General features: G+C 44.3%; 1 protein-coding gene across 7 annotated transcripts in view; it reads right to left on the reverse strand.

Moving 5' to 3' along the window:
* TBC1D1 (TBC1 domain family member 1) overlaps window positions 1-7,844 on the reverse strand; it is a 244,012-nt gene extending 236,168 nt beyond the window's left edge. For 6 of the 7 annotated variants that reach the window (XM_021938348.2, XM_009206660.4, XM_009206657.4 and 3 more), the window contains exon 1: window positions 7,583-7,696. The gene's annotated coding sequence lies outside the window, so the exon portion shown is untranslated. Of the gene's footprint in view, window positions 1-7,582 lie in introns of all 7 variants that reach the window. The other variant, XM_017958631.2, reaches the window with a different exon arrangement.
* Between the last annotated feature and the right edge of the window lie 13,379 nt (window positions 7,845-21,223).

Raw genomic sequence — 21,223 nt, forward strand, 5'->3', positions numbered from 1 at the left:
AAGTCTATTCTTTTTACTCTATGTTTTTCTGTATAATATATATGCACAATGCTAAGAGCAAATTTTTTAATATAATGTGAACATAATTCATAGCTAATTTTTTTTTCAAATGTTCAAGAAATAAAAAATAAAGCAATACTTTATTTACAGCTCAGGCATTTCATGAAATTAAAGTCCCTGACTACATTTTAAAGCACAGCTTCTCCTAATAATGCAAACGGACTTGAAGTTCATATAATCCCATAAATAATGATCTCTCTTTCTCTTTATTCTCTCTCTCACAGGTGAAAAAGACATTAAATGTCTGGATCAACTTCTACTCCTGTAACAGAATCTGTTTCATGTTCTAACTGTTGACAGCTGCTAATCCCAAAACATGTTTAAAGAAGCACTAGAATTATTACAAAGGATAAATCTGAGCTCTATCAATTATTTTAGATGAAGCAGTTATTAATATAGTGGCAACAAGCATAGCAGAATTACGTTCAATTTCCTTCTTAGAGTATAGATGTACACGGTACAAAAAAAACTCAGTCACTTAAATCAGTTGATAATAATCAGTCATCAAATGAGTCCTGCCATTTTACTGATGAAACTATTTGAATGCCTAAAGTTTTTGCTTTTCAACCAGCTGTAGCATGTTCTTAGCTTCTCTGTAAAAGGTAGATTAGACCTTAGCACTGTTCATAAACTATCAAATAATAGGTTCTACCTCCAACATAGCCATAATTATTTATAAGCAATTCAGATTCTGCTAATATAAGATTCAGGGTAACTTAGATCCATCCGGTGAGTTTCTACATTACTTGTCAATAAAAAGTTCCATAACAGAGATAAACTATGTAAATAATATTAGGGATTTGGTGCAAAAGTAACTTTTGGTGCAAAAAGTAATTTTTGCCATTAAAAGGAATGGCAAAAACTGTAATTACTTCTGCACCAGTTTAATATTAACAAACCATTCGATTATTTTTTAAAGCCATCTCAATCCACATTATTTGCACTCAACCTTTGACCTTTCTTTAAGCCCCAAATAGAACCTCCTATTCCAAGGAGAACTCTTATGTTTCATACCCTCAGCAAGAAATACTGTGATTCCAATGAGCTTCTAGTGATGTTCTTGTTAGTAGGGTTGTCTGTATACATGCCCTATCCCTCTACAGAGAACCTTTGTATTCTGCACAACTCCTACCTAGCACAGTCTTTAAACATAGTAGCTACCCAAGACACAAAGATGTCCTTTATTAGAACAGTTTCAATAATCTTGTTAATGTGTCCTGCTATGCTACATACCTCTGGCAGCATACACTTAGAATCATAAAATTTTAAAGTTAACAAGGTCCTTTTTAAGCCATTTAGAAATTTCCCTAATATTTGAAATGAGGCAACTGGATTCTGGAAAAGTTAAGTGGCTTGTCCAAATTTAGTGACAGAATGGGGACAATCCAAGTCCCTGACTCCCATCCAAGTGCTGCAGAGAACCCCAACTTCCTCATGGAAACACTTTCAAGTGTAAAGTTGAAAAAGCAAGTTACTCAGCTTCTCCAAATCTTGTTTATTCTCATAAGAGAATGGAACAAGATCATCCCCAAGTTTTTTTCCATCTCTCAAATCTGGCAAATCTTATTTTCATAATGTATAATACCAAATGTCCCCAACATTGTGTGGGGATAGAAAGCTGCTCCCATTTTCCCTTCAAGAACAAAAATGTGGGGGAGGTACATGAAGAAATGATGGGAATTATTGATCAGGAAGTGAGAGAAGCAAGGGTAGGTATTAGTAAGCTGCTTATTGGGAACCCCCTTTCTTCCTACCCCCGCTCCACTCCTTCACAGCAAACCACAGAGAGCAGGATGGGGACTTTCCAGTAACTAACAATACACCAGCCTGTGCAGTTTCAGCCCTCACCTTCTCAGAATGCTGGTGGCAGCGGGGAGGGAGAGAAGAAAGGATGAATGGAGGGGTGTTAGTGGCCTCTAGCTTTAGGCCAGATTAGGAACCGGCCAATATTGATTAGCTGTTGGGGACACCAGAATGGACAGAAAGTCCCCAGGCGGCTACTCACATTGCTCTGTGAATCAGTGGTTTAACTTCTCTGTTCTTTATGCCAGATGGAGTGGGCAGGCACCTGAACAGAATTATACTGCAACCTGAAGTGCTCTAATCCCATGCAGTAGGCTCACTGGCCTGGCTACACTCTTCATCCACTTCCTCCACAGGATTCCACCCCAGCGGGAGCAGCGTGTTCCTCACCCAGGAATCCCACAGGGACCAACAACCCTTGGAGCAGAGGCTGTTTCACCATCGCATGGAGCTCCTGAAACCGGTGGTTCTAAATGTTTTCATCATCAAGGATGTTTAGTACTGGGGTGTGCCTCTCTAATTTGACGTGTAAAGTAATGATGCTTTTGAATGACTTCTTTCTCATGTAAATTATTGTTACTATTTGAGACAGAATCTCACTCTGTCACCCAGGCTGTAGTGCAGTGGCGTGATCTCAGCTCACTACATCCTCTGCCCCTCCGGGTTCAAACAATTCTCCTGCCTCAGCCTCCCTAGTAGCTGGGATTACAGGTGTGTGCTACCACGCCCGGCTAATTTTTGTATTTTTGGTAGAGGAGTTTCGTCATGTTGGCCAGGCTGATCTCCAACTCCTGACCTCAAGTGATCTGCCAGCCTCGGCCTCCCAAAGTGCTGGGATTACAGGCACGAGTCATAAAAATTAGAACCAACTCGAGGCTAGTCTTTTAGAATGGCACTGTCACTTCTTATATTCTCTTCATTGCACAGGAAAAAGGGTGGGAAATGGGGGAGGGTCCTAGCTGGCCCTCAGAGATTATGTATAACCCTCCCACCTGTAGGGTTCCTTTAAGTTATTCTGCTAAAAGTAAAAAGAATAGTTATCAACACATTGTCATCGTGTGTTTATTAACTGATTTAACTTACAAAACGTTGGACAATAAGGAATATTATCATTGAATAGTGGCACAGAGAAGTGAGGTCACCTGTCCAAGGCCATACTATAAGAAGTGGCAGAGTTGGGATTTGAACCCAGGCCCTTTGGCTCCAGAGTTTTCTTGCTCTTAACCTCTTTGCTAGAGTAATATCTGTTGACCACCTACCACTTCATGGACATTTTACATTCATGATCTTCTGTACGTTCACAACGCTGAGAAGTAGGTTTTGTCATCCTCATTTTACCAAAGGATTCCCTCACTAATAAATTGTGAAGGCGGGATTTGAATTCATATCTGTCTTATCTACGTAATTCTGTTGTTTCCCATAGATGATATTCAAAGATCCCATAGATCTTTAGATGGGAATAACCCTCAAATATCTTTCTAGTGGATTAGCTAGGTTGTTCTATCTAAATTTTGCTTGGCCTCAGCAATCTAAACCTAACATCAAATTATACTCTAAAGGTATAAAATAAACAAACACAATAATAGCAATAAATAATATTGAGTGCTCACTGTGTACCAGGCACTGTTTTCTAAGCACTTTGCTTATATAAATTCACTAATTCTGACAACGAACCCATAGGGCTTACCTAATTCAGAAGTTTAGATTTGCTGATTATATAAAATGTGCTGTTAAACAAATGCATTGTCTTTTAATAAGAGAAAAATAGTTGTTGCTCATCTCAAAGGAGACAGGCACACTCAACATTAAATGCCTCTTTGTTGGTGCTAAAATGTATTTCCTACATTCTGCACAGTTTCATAGAAACCCTCATATCAAGAGTTTTTCAGTTGGCCCAAATATGACAAATCTTTTTCTAAACATCTGAAATCTGAAAAGGGACACATTGCCCCTGCATCTAAGACCTCATCAAATGGAACTTTTGGCTTAGAAATGTCAAAAACCTGCTGAGCGCCATGGCTCACATCTGTAATCCCAGCACTTTGGGAGGCCAAGGTGGTGGATCACGAGGTCGGGAGTTCAAGACCAGTCTGGCCAAGATGGTGAAACCCTGCCTCTTCTAAAAATACAAAAATTAGCCAGCCGTGGTAGAGCATGCCTGTACGCCTGTAGTCCCAGCTACTCGGGAGGCTGAGGCAGAGAATCACTTGAATCTGGGAGGCGAAGCTTGCAGTGAGCCGAGATCACGCCACTGCACTCCAGCCTGAGCGACAGAGCAAGACTCCATTTCAAAAAAAAAAAAAAAGTAAAAAAATCTTGAAGATGAAAACCTTCATGTCTTTCGTGAAGAATCTGGTTTAAAGATCTTTTTTATTGGAATATGGGGTTGGAAAGGAAGAAAAGTCAGTGAAGGAAATTGTAAAGTAACGGTTCTCACTGAAAACCTAAATCCTTCATCATCACTACAGGGATACAAACCCCAACACTACTCGGCTGCTGGACTCAGTGGCACGATCACGTTTCACAGCAACCTCCGCCTCCCAGCTTCAAGCCATTCTCCTGCTTCAGCCTCCCAAATAGCTGGGACCACAGGCACATGCCACCATGCCAGGCTAGTTTTTGTAGAGACAGCTATATTTTTGTAGAGACAGTTTTGCCATGTTGGCCAGGCTGGTCTCAAACTCCTGACCTCAAGTGATCCACCTGCTTTGGACTCCCAAAGTGCTGGGATTATATGCATGAGCCACCATGCCTGGCCATGGACTCAGTCATTTTAATGAGCAGATTTTATTTCTCAAGTTTAATGACCAGGAGATGAAACCTGCTGAGAAATATATAAAACATGGAAACTAACATGATCATTAAACTTGAGAAGGCCAGCACAGTAGACCAGAAAAGGGCAAAACAAATGATCCTGAGGCACTCACACATACACACGAGGTCCCCAAATGGGCTGTGATACATTTTCAGTTCTCTGGGCATCTGAGAAGAGTGAAAACTGGGGACCTACAGAGAACTGCTGTGGAGAGAGTAGGAAGGGCTTCCGGGAGCTGCCATTCTGTCAGATCAAATTAAAAGCATGCTCAAAGACACAATCCTCTTGAGCCCCTTGCTCTCCTCCCTACCACCTACTCTGCCAGAAAGCTGGTGGCCAACAAAGCAGGCAGCTGTGGTACCTACTCCAGGCACCAAGACAACTGAAGATGCTGCTGTGAACACAGAAGAGGTAACAGCCATGCTGCTTGGTTCAGGCTCCCCACTGCTTGCCATGGTACATCCTAGAAGATCCTAGAAGATCTGGACCACAAAGGAGCCACCCACCCACATCTGGCTCTGCACAGGGGTACATCTCATTGTGATTGCAGACTTCCTTGTCAGAGCTGCCTTCTAGGGAAGTGGGGGACAGGGATTATTATCAGCTGGATAATGAGGAAGAAGGGGCAAGCTCTATTGCTTCAGAGTTGCACGTTTCCTCCTAATACCCACTAGTGTTTTGACAAACTATGCCTTACGGGACACCAGGTCAACACTGCATGACTGCCACCCAACCAGAAATGCTGTCATGGTGAAAAGGGGAAGCCCCAGCACTCTCAGTGGGGTAGATAACAATAGACTATGACAAGGAGACGCGTTTGCAACATTTTCCTTTGAAAACATAATGTAATAATTTATAACTACACCAGTGATTTTTTTTTCCCATTCTCCTGGTTTGCAAATGACTGGACAAATCCACATCAAAGAAATGATTTTAATTATCACCTGATGATTTTATTTCCTGCTTTGAACCACTTAGTCCCTTCCATGTTTCCTTACACTCAATATTGTTAGAATACTCTACTTGTGTTCACTTCAGACAATATCCCCTAAACTCTTCTTTTTTAAGAAATGGGATCTCACTTTGTCACCTAGGCTCCACTGAGGTGGCACAGTCATAGCTCACTACAGCCTCGAACTCCTGGGCTCAAGTGATCCTCCTGGCTCAGCCTCCCAAGTAGCTGAGACTACAGGTGGGTGCCACCACCCCTAGCTCATGTAAAAAATTTTTGTAGAGATGGGGTCTCAATATCTTTCTTCAACTCTTGGGCTCAAACGATCCTCCTGCCTCAGCCTCCCAAAGTGTGGGGATTACAAGTGTAAGACACTGCTCCTGGCCTAAACATTTTATATGATACCTTTTAACTCACAGCTGTGGCTACTATCCAGTAGCAACATGTTATGTCAATGGTTACTTATAGATAAATCTGGAGAGAAAGCACTTGTTGGGGTCTTATTTTTCTATAACATGCCAGAAAAAAATAACAGGAAACAGGCAGACTGTGAGACTATGATAGCATCCAATTTCAAATCGTTGTAAAACACCTGTTTACAAAAGCAGTTAAACCTTTACTATGTAAACTCTTTCATGCCATGTCCTTATTCCTTAAGACAGCTCCTAGGAAGTCGATGATGACGCACACTTCTTTCCCGACCAAGAGAAGCCATCTCAACTCTAGAAAAAGGTGCCGAACTCACCTGTTCAGGTATTCCTAACCCACGGGAGTGACAGAACACGAAGAGTCAGAAATGTAAAAAGTCGTTCTGCAAGGTGGATTCTCAGTCTCTGGGAGCAGCTCTCCTTTCATTCTTCCACCCCAATCCCTCCCACATACAGCTGACTTCCAAAACACAACAAAAACCAGAGGTGGCCATTCTCCAACTCCTACCAATCCCAGTTCACATCTAGAGAAGAAATTTCTGCCCTCCTAACCAAGGGTTTTGGACCAGGGCCTCTGCATTCAGCTTAGGTCCAGTGCAAAAAGTTCAGAAGTTTGAACTTGTACAGAGAGCTGAGTTTCTTGGGTGTGACCTATTTAAACCAGGTCATTTTTAAATGCTCTTTCAAAGTCTGGTTTTATTAATAAATGAAATCATCCCATCATAAAGGAAACAATGAGAAATCTATGAAGTGAAAACATATCCATTAATATGGGGCACCCTGAAAATTAAACTGTTTGGTGGAAGGAACAACCATCACTTTCAATTTAGTTTTAAAGTAACTTCCAGAGAATAAGCTATGTTAAGTAAAATCAAAACAGGAAAAGTCACATCTAGGTGGATTTCAAACAAAATGATACCTCTTTGAAAAAAAAAACAAAAACAAAACCTAATGCCTGGTGAAGTTTGAGGGGGTCTCATAATCACAGAGCCGTCAGGAAGCGGCTAGAAACAATTCAGAAGGGTTTCAAAATGACTGGTACAGGATGTGCCCATAGAAAGAAATGTTGCGCGCACTGGCGGAGCTGCCAAAGTTACAACTGCAAAGTACCCTGAACTTTTAAAGGGTGGCTTGGGGTCACTCTGACCACACTCTTCCCAATGTGGTCGCCTTGCAAACACACTAGCCCTCGAGATATTTGGCGGGAGGGGGGAGGGGAGAGATGCGCGGACCAGTGAGCGGGTGGGGGTGGGGGGAGAAGCCGGCGGAGCTCTCGGGTCGCTAGCAACATCAAGGTTTCGCTTTCGCCCAAGGGCGGGGGGGAGTTTGGGGGACAACGAGATGGCAATGAACTTCCTCCCCCGAGAGACCCCGCTGGCGAGGCCAGCAGGAGCGTCCGTGGGCGGCCAGATGCCTTTCCCTCCGCGGCCAGGCGGGGCAGGGGCGTGCTGGGGGCGGGGGCGGCCGCGATGCCCCAAGAGAAGCCAGCGGGGTGGCCAGGTCGAAGCCCCGGAAGGCGCTTACCTGAGCCGCGGCGCGCTCAGAGCCCGGGGCCAGGCCGGGACGCGCAGGTGCTTGGGGGCGTCCTGGGGACGGCTTGGGCGGGCGGGGCGTCCATCGTGCCGGGCTGGCTGCGCTCTTCCCGCCGCTGGGGGCCGGGGAAGGGGCTCCCGTCGGCTCTGCGCCCCTCTCTTCTCCACCCGGCTGAGGACACAGCGGGTCCCGCGGCGGCGGCAGCAACAGGCACCGGCGGACTGTGGCGGCACCAGGAGCAGCAGCCGAAGAGGAGGAGGAGGAGGAGGAAGAGGAGGAGAGGAGGAGGAGGTGTCTGCGCGCGGCTCTCGTTTCCTCCTCCCAGCCTGGGCGAGCGCGCGGGAGGCGAGGAGAGGACAGGAGCCGGGATCTCCCCACTCGGTCCCCGGGGAGCTACGAGGGGGACTCGGTGTCCTCCTCCTCCCCACTGCGCCGTGCGACTGTGCCCGGGCACCACGGCCCGGACCGGCGAGTCACACGCGAGCAACAGCTGCTGCACTGCGGGTCCGCCGCGGCCTCCCTCCCCTCTTTGCCACCCCCCGCCCCCAAGCCCGCGGGCCATCCTCAGCCAGTGTCTGTAGGGGAAATGGGGGGAGGTACTCGGGCTGCCGCCCCATCCAGCCCCCTGCGCAGGATCTGGGCACAGCGTTTCCCTGGGGCGACGGGGGCGCGGGGCCCCGCGCGTGATGCAGGCCCTCGTGGCGGGATGTGCAGTCGCACACCCTGTCCTTGGCGGCCTATTTATAGCAGGTGGCACTGCCCGCCGCTCGCTCGGCCTGAGTGGCTCTCAGCAGGTGGCACTGCCTGCCGGCTCTCCGCGCTCCTGAAGGAGCCTCGCCTCATCTGCACCCTCCCCTTCTCCCTCCGAAACGGACGTGGTGGAAACTGCACACAACATGGGAGGCGGAGGCCGGGGGACGACCAAGCCACCTGGTTCTCCCCCGCCTTACCCCTCACCCCTTCCTTGGATGATGGCAGGGGATGAATTGAGGCACGGATGCCCTATGGGGGGCAGGCATGCAAGGCAGGAAAATCAGGGACTCTGGGAAACAGCGAAGGCGAAGTGCCTTCCCGGGATTAAAACACCAGGAAACTCCATTTCTAACCAATTGCGGGAGTGACGCAGAGCCTGGATTAGGCGCTTTTTCCTGCCCCGCGCGCCCGGCACACGCGCAGGAACACACACACGCACACCGCGGTGTGCATGCCCCGATCAGGTTTGGGGACATTCCCAGGGGTGCTGTAGAGTGCAAGGAGGAGAGGAGAACGCGGAGGAGATGTGAAAAGGGGGACAGAGCTCGCTCCCTAGGACTAGGGGATGGCAGTGTGCAAGAAACAGGCAAAGCTCCCAGATCCCTATCCCACCAGGCACATAGGCGCAACGTCACTCGCAGGGTGGGGAGAGGGATCTGAGAAAAGTAAGAAGCATCACATCCTCTCTAGAGAAGAGTCCGCAGGGAGGGGAGAGCCGGGTGCTCAGAGGAGGCAGTTCCAGACACCCAGGTGGCATCTTTCTGGATTTTTTTACTTAATGTAGCTGGAGGTGGACTTCAGGGAAGTGGCTGAGAGTTTGAGCTCTACGGTTGGACTTGAGTCTAAATCCCAGCAGGTGTGGTTTAGGCAAGGTGCTGGACCTCTGGTCTTCGTTCTCTTACCTGCTAAATGGGACCAATACACACCTTACAAGATTTTTGTGAGGACAAAGCAGGAAAGTGTAAGTAAAGTGGTTAGTGCAGTGACACAGACGTACATGGTCCTCAACTAAAGGCAGCAGCTATTATCAATATTACTATGGCCCAGGAGGCAAATAGAGGGCTAAGGTTCCTTCTCCTACCAAGAACAATGTGTTCCTTGAAGCCCACTGAGACTCCTGTAGGCTTTTAGATTAGGGCTGTCTTACAGCATTCCCTGATTCTCTGGATGCTTACATCCAGGGCAGGTATATTTAAGTGGACACAAGAGTTTTATTCACAGCTTGACTTAAAACTCTCACAATAGTGGTAGCTATTATTTATGGAGGTGTTAGGCGATTTGGGGTATTGTGCTAGAGATTGCCCTTATATATTGTTGCTAATTTGCTCAAAAACGGCAGGGCAAAGATTGTTAAATCCATTTGACTAAGGAGAAAAATAAGAGGTTAGTGCCTACAGGGTTAGTGGGTGCTGGAATCTCCAAGATCCAAAGCCTTTTATAATATACTTGCTCTCTGGCCACTGTGTAGCCCTCAGCTCATTCTTTGTCATTGAATAGTTTTTTGTGTGCATAGCCTCAACTCTTTTTTAAGAAATATACAGTCATAAATACTGTAATGAGTAGAATGTTAACTGGGTTATGGAAATTATTCTTTAGGTTACAAGACGAGGTAAACCAGTTAAACCATATTGTTATCTCTTGGATCATACCCCAATTGTTTCATGTTTCTAACCTTCAACTCTGTTGTAGAATTCTCTCTCCCTGTCTGCAGTTAACTGCTGCACACATTTACCTCCAGAGTGCTAGGATAGCGAGAAAAGTACACTATCATTCATTTCATTGACACTCTGAACTGCTTTTTGTATGTAACCCACCAGAGGATGGTTGAAACTGTTACCTAACAACCCTGCTTGCCAGGCCCTGCTCCTGGGAAAAGGGGTCAGGCCAAGGGGAACAGAGATAATTTGCTGGGCTCTGCTTACACAACATCCTGGCCAGAGCCCCCTCCCATCCTGCTACTCCACTACCTTTTCTTTCCCTCACTCACTCACCTCTTCTACCCTCTCTTCACCCGTACCCCTAGTCCCAGAGTACAGGAGGGCTTAAGTACAAGCAGGCAGCCAAGCGGAGTGCCTAACCAGAATACAGATGTAGGAAGTGAATGAGTGGGGCCCAGATGCAGGCTCAGGCCTCATATCTCTCAAAGCATTGACATCCAGCAAGTTCCACCTCAGAGATTTATAACTTAGTGGCAAATGACCATTTGCCTTGACCCTCAACTGGGTTAGGGAGAGGTCATGGCCTTGTAAGAAGCAGCAATTTCTGCATCACCTTTCCAGCTCCCGGGACAGCTAGCACCCTAAGAATGATAAGGAGGGATTTTACCATACTTTCAACTTCCGGGACACAGAACTCCCTCTATAGTATGCAATAAAGATTGTTGAACTTCTTTTTTAAAGCTATACAGCATTATCTTAGAAATTAGGGGACAGCTTACTATCGACCTATTTGGCCTTAGGTTTTCTAGCAGTTGTAGAAAAAATAGTAAAGGGGACTTTGAAGCAGATGGTGATACCTGGTATGGCAGGATGAAGACTGTCAAATGTGGAGGGGGAGATCCGTATTGGCCCAGTGCAGAGTGCAGAGGTTAGAGCTCACCACTCAGCTCCTACCTGCAGGTGCCATTGCTCTAGGAGGGAAGTAGCTCCTTCCCCTTGATATGTGGCCATGTGACTCCCAGGAGAGCTGGTACACACCGCGGCAGAAGCGTGGGCCAATGGGGCCTTGGTGATGGCAACAGAGAGCTCCCTCAAGGCCCAGGAAGGTGTTCTGTTGGTCCCTCTTTAAGTCACCAATAACAAAATTAAGTAGAGAATGGGGCCAAATGCTCCTATGATTCTGCTTCAACTTCTGATTCTCCTGATGGAGTATGCCCCAGGGGCACAAGGAGTGTGGAGCTCTTCACCACCAGGGGCATTTAGCTGACATCGGCTACGGACCCATTGGCTCAGTGAGTGAAAACCCTGATGCGAAGGCACCGACAGTCATGGTTGCTGCACTTTTCCTGTCTGAACAACTTCTGCACCTCCAGCTCTTCCCAAAATCCTGCCATGGATCATTCTTTTAGGGCTTCTCCCATAGGCTCTTTCCTAATTTAGCTATTTGCAACATAATTAATTATTCATTGCCCAAAGCCAGGAACATTAATATCAGCTTTAAGATGGCTGCAGAGCTCTAGAAAATTGTGAACCATCGATGCTATTAAATCACATGAGAAGCTCCGAGGCTGAAAGAAAACAGAGGCCACTTTACTTTTAAAGAGTTAAGGGAACCATGCGTACATCTAGAATTAAAATCTTCGGTTGATGTAGAAAAAAGACCTTTAACAAAATGATTCATCGTTAAATCTGTCAGTTAGGTATTTAAATGTTCATGTCAGTTAGGAATCCAAACTAATTATTGCTATTATATATTTTTACTTAATTTCAAAATATGCATAATAAGGTTAAGAGTTCTTAACTACTGGGTCCATTTCTGAAAAATGGCATCAATAAAGGCAAAAAATAAGACATACTGGCTAGAACCCTAGGACAGTAAGGTGGTTCACTGGGTATGCTTGTTCCCATTGATTGTGACTTTCTGGAGCCCTGAGTGGACAAGGCTTGTAAGGAAAGTCCATGCTCAGCGGGAAACGGTGCAAGATTGAGAAGCAGCACCTGCCTCAAGCATGGGAGGAGGCAGCTTTGCAGCACCAATGCCAGGAAATTTGCCAACCCTGCCAATCCAAGGCATAACAGATCGAAAGAATATGTGAAGGCTGGGGTGGTGGCTCATCCTATAGTCCCAGCACTCTTGGAGGTTGAGGTGGGCTGATCACTTGAGCCCAGGAGTTGGAGATGAGCCTAGGCAACACCACAAAACCTCTACAAAAAAATACCAAAAAAAAAAAAAAAAAATTAGCTGGGCGTGGTGGTGCACACCTGTAGTCCAAGCTACCCAGGAGGCTGAAGTGGGAGGATGGTTTGAGCCCTGGAGGTCAAGACTGCAGCAAGCTGTGATGACACCACCGCACTCCAATCTGGGTGTAGGAGTGAGAAACTGTCTCTAAATAATAATGATAATAACATAGAGCCTGTTAAGTTATGCCCAAATATCTTGTTTTCTTTTCTTTTCCTTTCCTTTTTCTTTTCTTTTCCATTTTTCTTTTCTTTTCTTTTCCTTTTCTTCTTCCCTCCCTCCCTCCCTCCCTCCCTCCCCCCCCCTTCCTTCCTTCCTTCCTTCCTTCCTTTGGTTTTGTTTTCTGAGACAGGGTCTGGCTCTGTTGCCCAGGCTGGAGTGCAGTGGTGCCTTCATGCCTCACTGCAGCCTCAACCTCTTGGGCTCAAGCTCTCCCCTGCCTCAGTGTTCTGAGTAGCTGGGACTACAGGCGCACACCACCACACCCAGCTAATTTTTAATGTTTTGTAGAGACAGGATTTCACCGTGTTGCCTAGACTGGTGTCAAACTCCTAAACTCAAGCAATCCACCCACATTGGTCTCCCAAAGTGCTGGGATTATAGAAGAGAGCCACTGCGCCCAGTTCCCAAATATCTCAATTAACTATAGGAAATATTCTTCATGACAAGAAAATGAAAATCAAAGTCAGAGACTATATTACATAGACTTGTCTACAATACTAGATCCCTGGAATTGCTTTCCGAAAGGCATAAGATTAATAAAATATAATGATGCAAAAAATTAAAATGAGCAGATAGCCAACATAGATTTTAGAATTTCAGCAATTGAAATAAAAAAAAATTTTACTGCATGAAGAACTCACGCTTACAATGCATGAGACAACAGTAAATGCAGTGTGAGAATGGGTGAACTGTATACTTAAGCCCCAGAGGAGGCTTCTGTGAAGTATCTAATCTCCTTTTATGGACAAAGCAGATAAAACTCTGGGCACTGGTTCCACTTCCTTTTCCAGCAGCCTCTCCTGTTTGTTAGTGCTCTACACAAGCGACTGCTCCACGCAGCTCTCTGACGACGTCCAGCCTCTACTTGGGGTTCTCACTTTCCACCCGAGCTGGTTCCGTGGGTCTGGGCACCAAGTACAAAGTTTGGCAAATGCTAGATGGCACATCATTTTAAAATTATGATATCTAAATTTGTCTAAGGTCAATGAGAAATTTTGTAAATTGCCAGAGCTAGTTACGGATCTCGATGATTTTACTCAGACTGGGTAAGCTGACTAAGCTCTCTACCCTGCAGCAACCCCACTTCATTTTACCCCGAATGCCATTGGTGGTACCTAATGTGTAATCTCACCTAGAATGCACGAGCTGCTAACTGGTTTCCCTGATTCAGCCCTCGCCACCCTGCAGTCTATTCTTAACATAGCAGCCACGTGAATCTACTAAAATATCATTTGGGCCATGTCACTGCTTGGCTTGGAATCCTCCCATGGCTTTCCAGATTCCCCAGAGTAAAAGTCAAAGTCCTTATAATGGTTTAGAGGGTTCTATAGGATCTTCTCCCCCAACCCCCACACCACTACCTCTGTACTTTATCCCCTGCTCCCAGCCTTGACTCACTCTGCTCCAGCCACACTGGTCTTGCAGTTACGCAGAGCTGCCAGGCACACTCCTGTCCCAGGGCCTTTGCATTTACTCTTCCCTTTGCTAAGTGTACTCTTCCCACAGAGATTCATACTGGCCCCTCATTTACTTCACTTTGTTTAAATGTCACCTTCTCCATGAGGCCTTCCTGACCAACTTTTTGAAAATGGAAGCCACAGCTACACACACACACACACACACACACACACACACCCCTTATCCCTTTTCCTGCTTTATATTTCTCCATAGTACTTACCTTCTAATGTACTATATTGGTTACTTGTATATCTCATTTGTCATCTGTTTCCCCCTCCCCCTTCCATGGGAGCAGAGAATTTTGACTGTTTTATTTGCTGCTGTATCTTCAACTCACAGAATGGAGCCCAACACATAGTGGGCATCCAATGAATATGTGCTGAGTGAATGAATGAATGAAAAAACTAATTTGTAACATATAACATTTGTGAGTTCAATGCATGTCTTTATATAGAAAGAGAAGAAAACCTAGAAATTCTAATTTAATAGTACTTCTATTAGATTAGATTTTCTAGGTTTTCCTCTTGCTTTCTATTAGATTAGAAATACTATCTATAGAAGTACTGTCTATTAGATGAGAATTTCTAGGTTTTCCTCTTGTTGAGAGCTCATCAGATTTCTCAACTGTCCTAAGAGGTATGTCAGTACTTCCCTACAAGGTGAGCTAAATGTTGAAGCATGTGACTCCTTGTTTAACCATCAACATAGACTCTAATTTCAGATATACTATAGAAGGACTTCACAGTCAGGAACAACTGATAACTCATCAGCAGTCAACATTCGTTAGAAGTTTGGTTGAGAAAAGTATGATCTTGGAGACCAGCATGAAAGATATCCAGTCCAATTGGTCCTCTAAAATCTGGTCCCCTAAAATCAGTTCTTTATCAGATCAACCCAAGTGAAGATCCATTTGCCTAGAGTGTACCTAGAAAATTTTCTTTTATTGAGTTTCACTTTGATGTTATTCCGTTGGTCCATATGGGGGGAACGCATTTATAAAAACGCCCTATTCAGTCTAAAGATATCATTGAGGGTGTTTATTAATACCTTATACAACGTTCTTTTAAAGGGAATCCAGGAAAAAGTTTCTCCTAGGACTCCACTAAGACAAAGTTTTCTTTCCTTGTGCAACTGATTATACCTCCAGCCTCGCACGGACCGTGTGGGGTTCACTGCTTGGCAGGCACTCAGGACATTTTGTGTGCTAAGTCAGTGATTCACAAATGCCCTTTCTAAGCCATTGCCAGTTTGTGCCACTTGTCATCTATGCAAGACAAACTATAAATAACAATGTGTAATTTCATAAAACCAAACTGAATTTCTCTGTCTTCTGAGATCATGTTCTTCCTACCTTATAGGTACTAACAAATAAGTATTTCTTTTATGAAATTATGGTGAGAACCAATGGCAGGATCCATTGCTTTGTGCTTGTTTTATAATGTCTTTCTTTACTTGACAAAAGAACATTATAGCGCCCCTTTGTCAATTCCTAGTGTTTGGAGAAATGTTACTGGTTCAGAAAATCTAAAGTCTAAAAGCAGTGGTTTCTACCTAATTCCTAGCTTCATTCTATCTCACCTACTACCTTTTCCTTTCGTCCTGTTTTCTTATTCACTTTGAATCATTTTTTGTTTACAAAAAAAGTGAATACGTTTAAGCCACCTTCAGTCATTCCTGAGATGTGGCAGAAATACGAGTGAATGAATGAATGAATAAACATACTTGTACAGGTGAAGAGCATGCCAACTCGCTTGGTATGGCCTGCAGCTCCACACTGCATCAAATGTTCTCACTCATCACCACCTTGCATGGTACCCGCATAGTGTGTGTAGTGTGTTGTAATTTACAGATCTCATATCATTTAACCCTCTCAGCAGCCCTCAGAGGTAAACGTTATTTCTCTCTTTCCCTCATTATAGAGAGTTGGAGTTGTCCTAAGGCAGAAAACCTGTGGGGGAGAAATTGGGGTTTTAACCTGGATATTCTGTCAGCAAGCCTAATTCTTTTCGTCTATACCATATTACTGCCTTTCAAGCTGATGTTTTTGAGGATGATCATGTTTGGAGGTGTTTTGATTTGTTGGGCAGGGGGGAATAAGGAGAGTCTGGTTATTTCCTTGGCTTTCAGAATAACATTCCTTATTGCGAGGTGTTCCTGGTTGGGCTGCACTTCAGCTGGGGCTCTCTGACCCTTTAACTTCTCGGGAGCATCCACAGAACCAAGGTTTTCTGGATCAGCACATATTGAAGAAATGTGCTGCTGGGCAGTCTCTTTTTGCTCACTTTTTCTATTGCATAATAATTCATATTGTGCCACAGCATTATAGTGGGAGCTTGCTTCATTACTTCGTAATTTCTTTGAACATTAAAGCTGAGCTAGAGACATTCAGCCTTCTTCTCATGTTCTTGTTGCTAAAGATGAAATGTAGAATGAAGTTCTCCTTTACTCAACAGAGTGTGGGTCCTTGGATAGGAAGCTTAGAGAAATCATTAAGGGGGAGGTAGAATGTACCAAGATTTCCAAAGTGGCAGGTAGGTACCACAAAGTGTTTAGCAGTCTTTCAACCAGTAGAGATTCATAGATGAGCTAGTCATTCCATGGCCCTGAACTAGGCACTGAAGGGATGCAGAGAAATATGAGTCAGCTTCCTTGTCTTCAGCATCCTTACTCTCTTCTAATTCCGGGTTGACAAACTACTAAAGGCGCATTTACTAAATATCTTAGGCATTGCAGGACATTCCATCTCTGTCCCACCTTTCAAATCTGTTGCAGTGGCCAGGAACAGTGGCTCATGCCTGTAATCCCAGCACTTTGGGAGGCCACGGTGGGTGGATCACGAGGTCAGGAGTTCGAGACCAGCCTGGCCAATATGGCAAAACCCTGTCTCTACTAAAAATACAAAAATTAACCGGGCATGGTGGCGCATACCTGTAGTCCCAGCTACTCAGGAGGCTGAGGCAGAAGAATCGCTTGAATCCGGCAGGCAGAGGGTGTAGTGAACCAAGATCTCATCACTGCACTCCAGCCTGGGCGACAGGGTGAGACTCTGTCTCAAGAAAAAAAAAAAAAAAAAAAAAAAAACAATCCGTTGCAGTGCAAAAGCAGTCACAAACACCGTGCAGACAAATGAGTATGGCTGTGTTCTAATGAGTATGGATGCTGAAATTTGGATTTCATGCATTTTCACATTGTCATGAAATATTCGTTAAAAAAAATTTTCCAACGATTTAAAAATGTAAAATCCATTCTTAACTCATGGGTCATAGAAAACCAAGCAGCTGGATTTGGCGAGCAGGACATACTTTGCTAACCCTGCTCTAGGGCAAGCATTTTTAACTGTTTTTGTGGTATAGATCCCTTTGCCTGTGTAATGAAGCCTATGGAACCTTCCTCAGAATAATATTTGTAAATGCCTAAAATAAAATAAACTACATTAATAATGAAGTTCATATGTTATGATATCATGCTTTTAAAAATATATGTGGATATCTGTATTTCCATGTAATTGGCTACAAAGTATATGGAAGGCTGAGCTACATTCAGCCTTCTTCTCATTCTCTTGTTGCTAAATATAAAATGTAGGATGACGTTCTCCTTTACGAGAAGTTCTCCTTTAAGTAACCAATTATGTAACCAATTATATAAAGTTCTCCTTTAAGTAACCAATTATATGGAAATACAGACATCAACATATATTTTTAAAAGCGTAATATTGTAATATATGGACATCATTATTAATGTATTAAATAACAAGATCTGCCCACAGGTGTAATAACTACCATGATTTTGAGATAGTGATAAAGATATATGATATTCTGAGATACTTGTTACAACCAAAATGTGACGTGAAAATCAATGATTTCTGTTGATGACAATGTCATGGGGAGTGATAATACTATTATGGTTTGTTATCTAAATTTGTAAAGGCAGAAAAATCTAAATTGTGATTAGAACTGCTAGAAGTAACTTAAAAAATGTATTTTTATTTTCCATCCAAGTTCACTGACCCCTTGGAGTCTATGCACAGAACCATCAGAGAGAACCTCTGATCTTAGGTTAAGCACCCATGAGAAATCAGTGACAAGACTCCCTACATCTGTGCATAATCCCTCCTTAATGTTCTGGAACCACAAGAGGCTAAAGCCTCTTTAGATTTGAACATTTCTTGAAAGGAAGAACTCATACTTGTCTCATTGACCAGCATCGGATGGTCTCAGACCACTTCCTGGCTACATGAACTTGAACAAGTTATTTTCACTGAACTCTGGTGTGTCTATGTGTCCCCTCTTTAAGATGATGGTAATAAAAATAATAGTACCTACCTTATGTTGTTGATAGGGTTAATGAGTTAGTAAATGTAAAACACTTGGAACAGAACTGGCACGCAGTATAGCATATCATGATCATTGTCATTTTTCAGTGATGTAATTCTCTCTTGTTCCTCCTTCTCTGGATGCTATCAGCTCTTTCACGTAGACTTCTCTCTCTTCTCTTCCTCTTTCTGCAGGGGGGAACAGGAAGCTAACCCAAGAGGATATTTTCTTTCAGGTAAAAATTCAAATAACTTCAATCTCAGCCAGGCGCAGTGGCTCATGTCTGTAATCCCAGCACCTTGGGAGGCCAAGAAGGGTGGATCACCTGAGGTCAGGAGTTCAAGACCAGCCTGACCAACATGGTGAAAACCTGTCTCTACTGAAAATACAAAAGTTAGCCAGTGTGGTGGTGCACACCTGTAATCCCAGCTACTCAGGAGGTTGAGACAGGAGAATTGCTTGAACCTGGGAGGCAGAGGTTGCAGTGAGCCAAGATTGAGCATTGCCAAGATCCAGCATTGTACTCCAGCCTGGGCAACAAGAGCGAAACTCTGTATCAAAACAAAACAAAACAAAACAAAAAACCCTTCAATCTTTTGGAATATTAAGACTTCAGGAATTCAGTGGTTGTGCTGCTGCAGAAACGCTATAATGATTGCTTTAAGGAAAAAGTTTGGAACATTCTTCCCACTTTAAATGGCCAACGTTTTGCCAGGGAGGGCAGAGGAAGCTTATCCAAACTGAGTAACATTTTTAAAGTTAAAATTTAACAATGTAAGTAGTCTTTCAAACCTTGTTTCCCCTCCCACGATGAGATGTTGTAGGGAGCTAACAGGTACACGGGCAAGCACAGTCAGGGTCAGGCAGTTCCGGCAAGAAGCAGACTAGCAGGTGTGGAGAAGACTCACAAGTCAAATGCATATAGTGCAGGATAAAATATAACAATTTTTTTTTCTCTTTTCGGGATGGAGTCTTGCTCTGTCGCCCAGGCTGGAGTGCAGTGGCACGATTTCGGCTCACTTCAACCTTCGCCTCCTGGGTTCAAGCAATTCTCCTGTCTCAGCCTCCTGAGTAGCTGGGATTACAGGTGTGCGCCACCGCGCTTGGCTAATTTTTGTATTCTTGGTAGAGACGGGTTTCACCATGTTGGCCAGGCTGGTCTCAAACTCCTGACCTCAAGTGATCCACCCACCTCAGGCTCCCAAAGTGCTGGGATTACAGGCATTGAGCCACTGTGCCCAGCCAACAAAATGTTTTAAGAGGCACCGTTATACCCCCAAAGAAAGAGATGTTTCCTAGGTGCTTAAACTAGTGTGAACTGTCCGGGCGCAGTGGCTCACACCTATAATCCTAGCACTCTGGGAAGCTGGGACAGGTAGATCCCTTGACCCCAGAAGTTCAAGACCTGCCTGGCCAACATGGTGAAATCCTGTCTCTACAAAAAATTCAAAACATTAGCCAGGCGTGGTGGTGCATGCCTGTAGTCCCAGCTACTTGGGAGGCTGAGGTGAGAGGATGGCTCGAGCCCGGGAGGTCAAGGCTGCAGTGAGCCAAGATAGTGCCACTGCACTCTAGCCTGAGTGACAGAGTGAGACCCTGTCTGAAAAAAAAAATTTTTTTTTGGAAAATGTGAACTAAGAGGAAGAGCAAAAAGCAGCAGCTGAAGTGGCCACAGCCTTGGGAATGTATGAGACCAAGTGTGGCCTCTAGGACTAGGGGTTTAACATTGATAACTGACTGGAAACTGGCCCCGGGGCTGCTAAAAGGCAGGAATTCAAACTAACTCAGTTGTTACTGTTTTTTCAATCAAAAATTACTATTGGATTCTCTTTCAAGTAGCCAGTTCTTTTTTTTCTTTCTTTCTTTTTTTTTTTTTTTATTATACTTTAAGTTCTAGGGTACATGTGCACAACGTGCAAGTTTGTTACATATGTATACATGTGCCATGTTGGTGTGCTGCACCCATTAACTCATCATTTACATTAGGTATATCTCCTAATGCCATCCCTCCCACCTCCCCCCACCCCACAACAGGCCCCGGTGTGTGATGTTCCCCTTCCTGTGTCCAAGTTCCCACCTATGAGTGAGAACATGCGGTGTTTGGTTTTCTGTTCTTGCGATAGTTTGCTGAGAATGATGGTTTCCAGCTGCATCCATGTCCCTACAAAGGACACCAACTCATCCTTTGTTATGGCTGCATAGTATTCCATGGTGAATATGTGCCACATTTTCTTAATCCAGTCTGTCATTGATGGACATTTCGGTTGGTTCCAAGTCTTTGCTATTGTGAATAGTGCCGCAATAAACATACGTGTGCATGTGTCTTTATAGCAGCATGATTTATAATCCTTTGGGTATATACCCAGTAATGGGATGACTAGGTCAAAAGGTATTTCTAGTTCTAGATCCTTGAGGAATCGCCACACTGTCTTCCACAATTGTTGAACTAGTTTACAGTCCCACCAACAGTATAAAAGTGTTTCTATTTCTCCACATCCTCTCCAGCACCTGTTGTTTCCTGATTTTTTAATGATTGCCATTCTAAGTGGTGTGAGATGGTCTCTCATTGTGGTTTTGATTTGCATTTCTCTGATGGCCAGTGACGATGAGCATTTTTTCATGTGTCTGTTGGCTGCATAAATGTCTTCTTTTGAGAATTGTCTGTTCATATCCTTTGCCCACTTTTTGATGGGGTTGTTTTTTTCTTGTAAATTTGTTTGTGTTCTTTGTAGGTTCTGGATATTAAGGTGGCCAGTTCTTATTCATGGTGTCCTGTTCTTTCCCCTAGAGTGCTAGAAACCTGAGAGGACTGCCTACTTTATGAAAAAAGGATCCTGGATTCCCTGATACAGGACTAGAGAAGCTTGTACTTTGCTTGAGACTCTGGGTAGGGATTGAGTGGGCCAAGCTTGGGGGAGTTCATGATCAGAAATAAAAACTCCAAGCCTGTGTCACACAGAAGCAAAACATGTGATTTATGCTCACAAAT

Source organism: Papio anubis, chromosome 3 (genome assembly GCF_008728515.1).
Source record: "Papio anubis isolate 15944 chromosome 3, Panubis1.0, whole genome shotgun sequence".
NCBI classification, from domain to species: domain Eukaryota; kingdom Metazoa; phylum Chordata; class Mammalia; order Primates; family Cercopithecidae; genus Papio; species Papio anubis.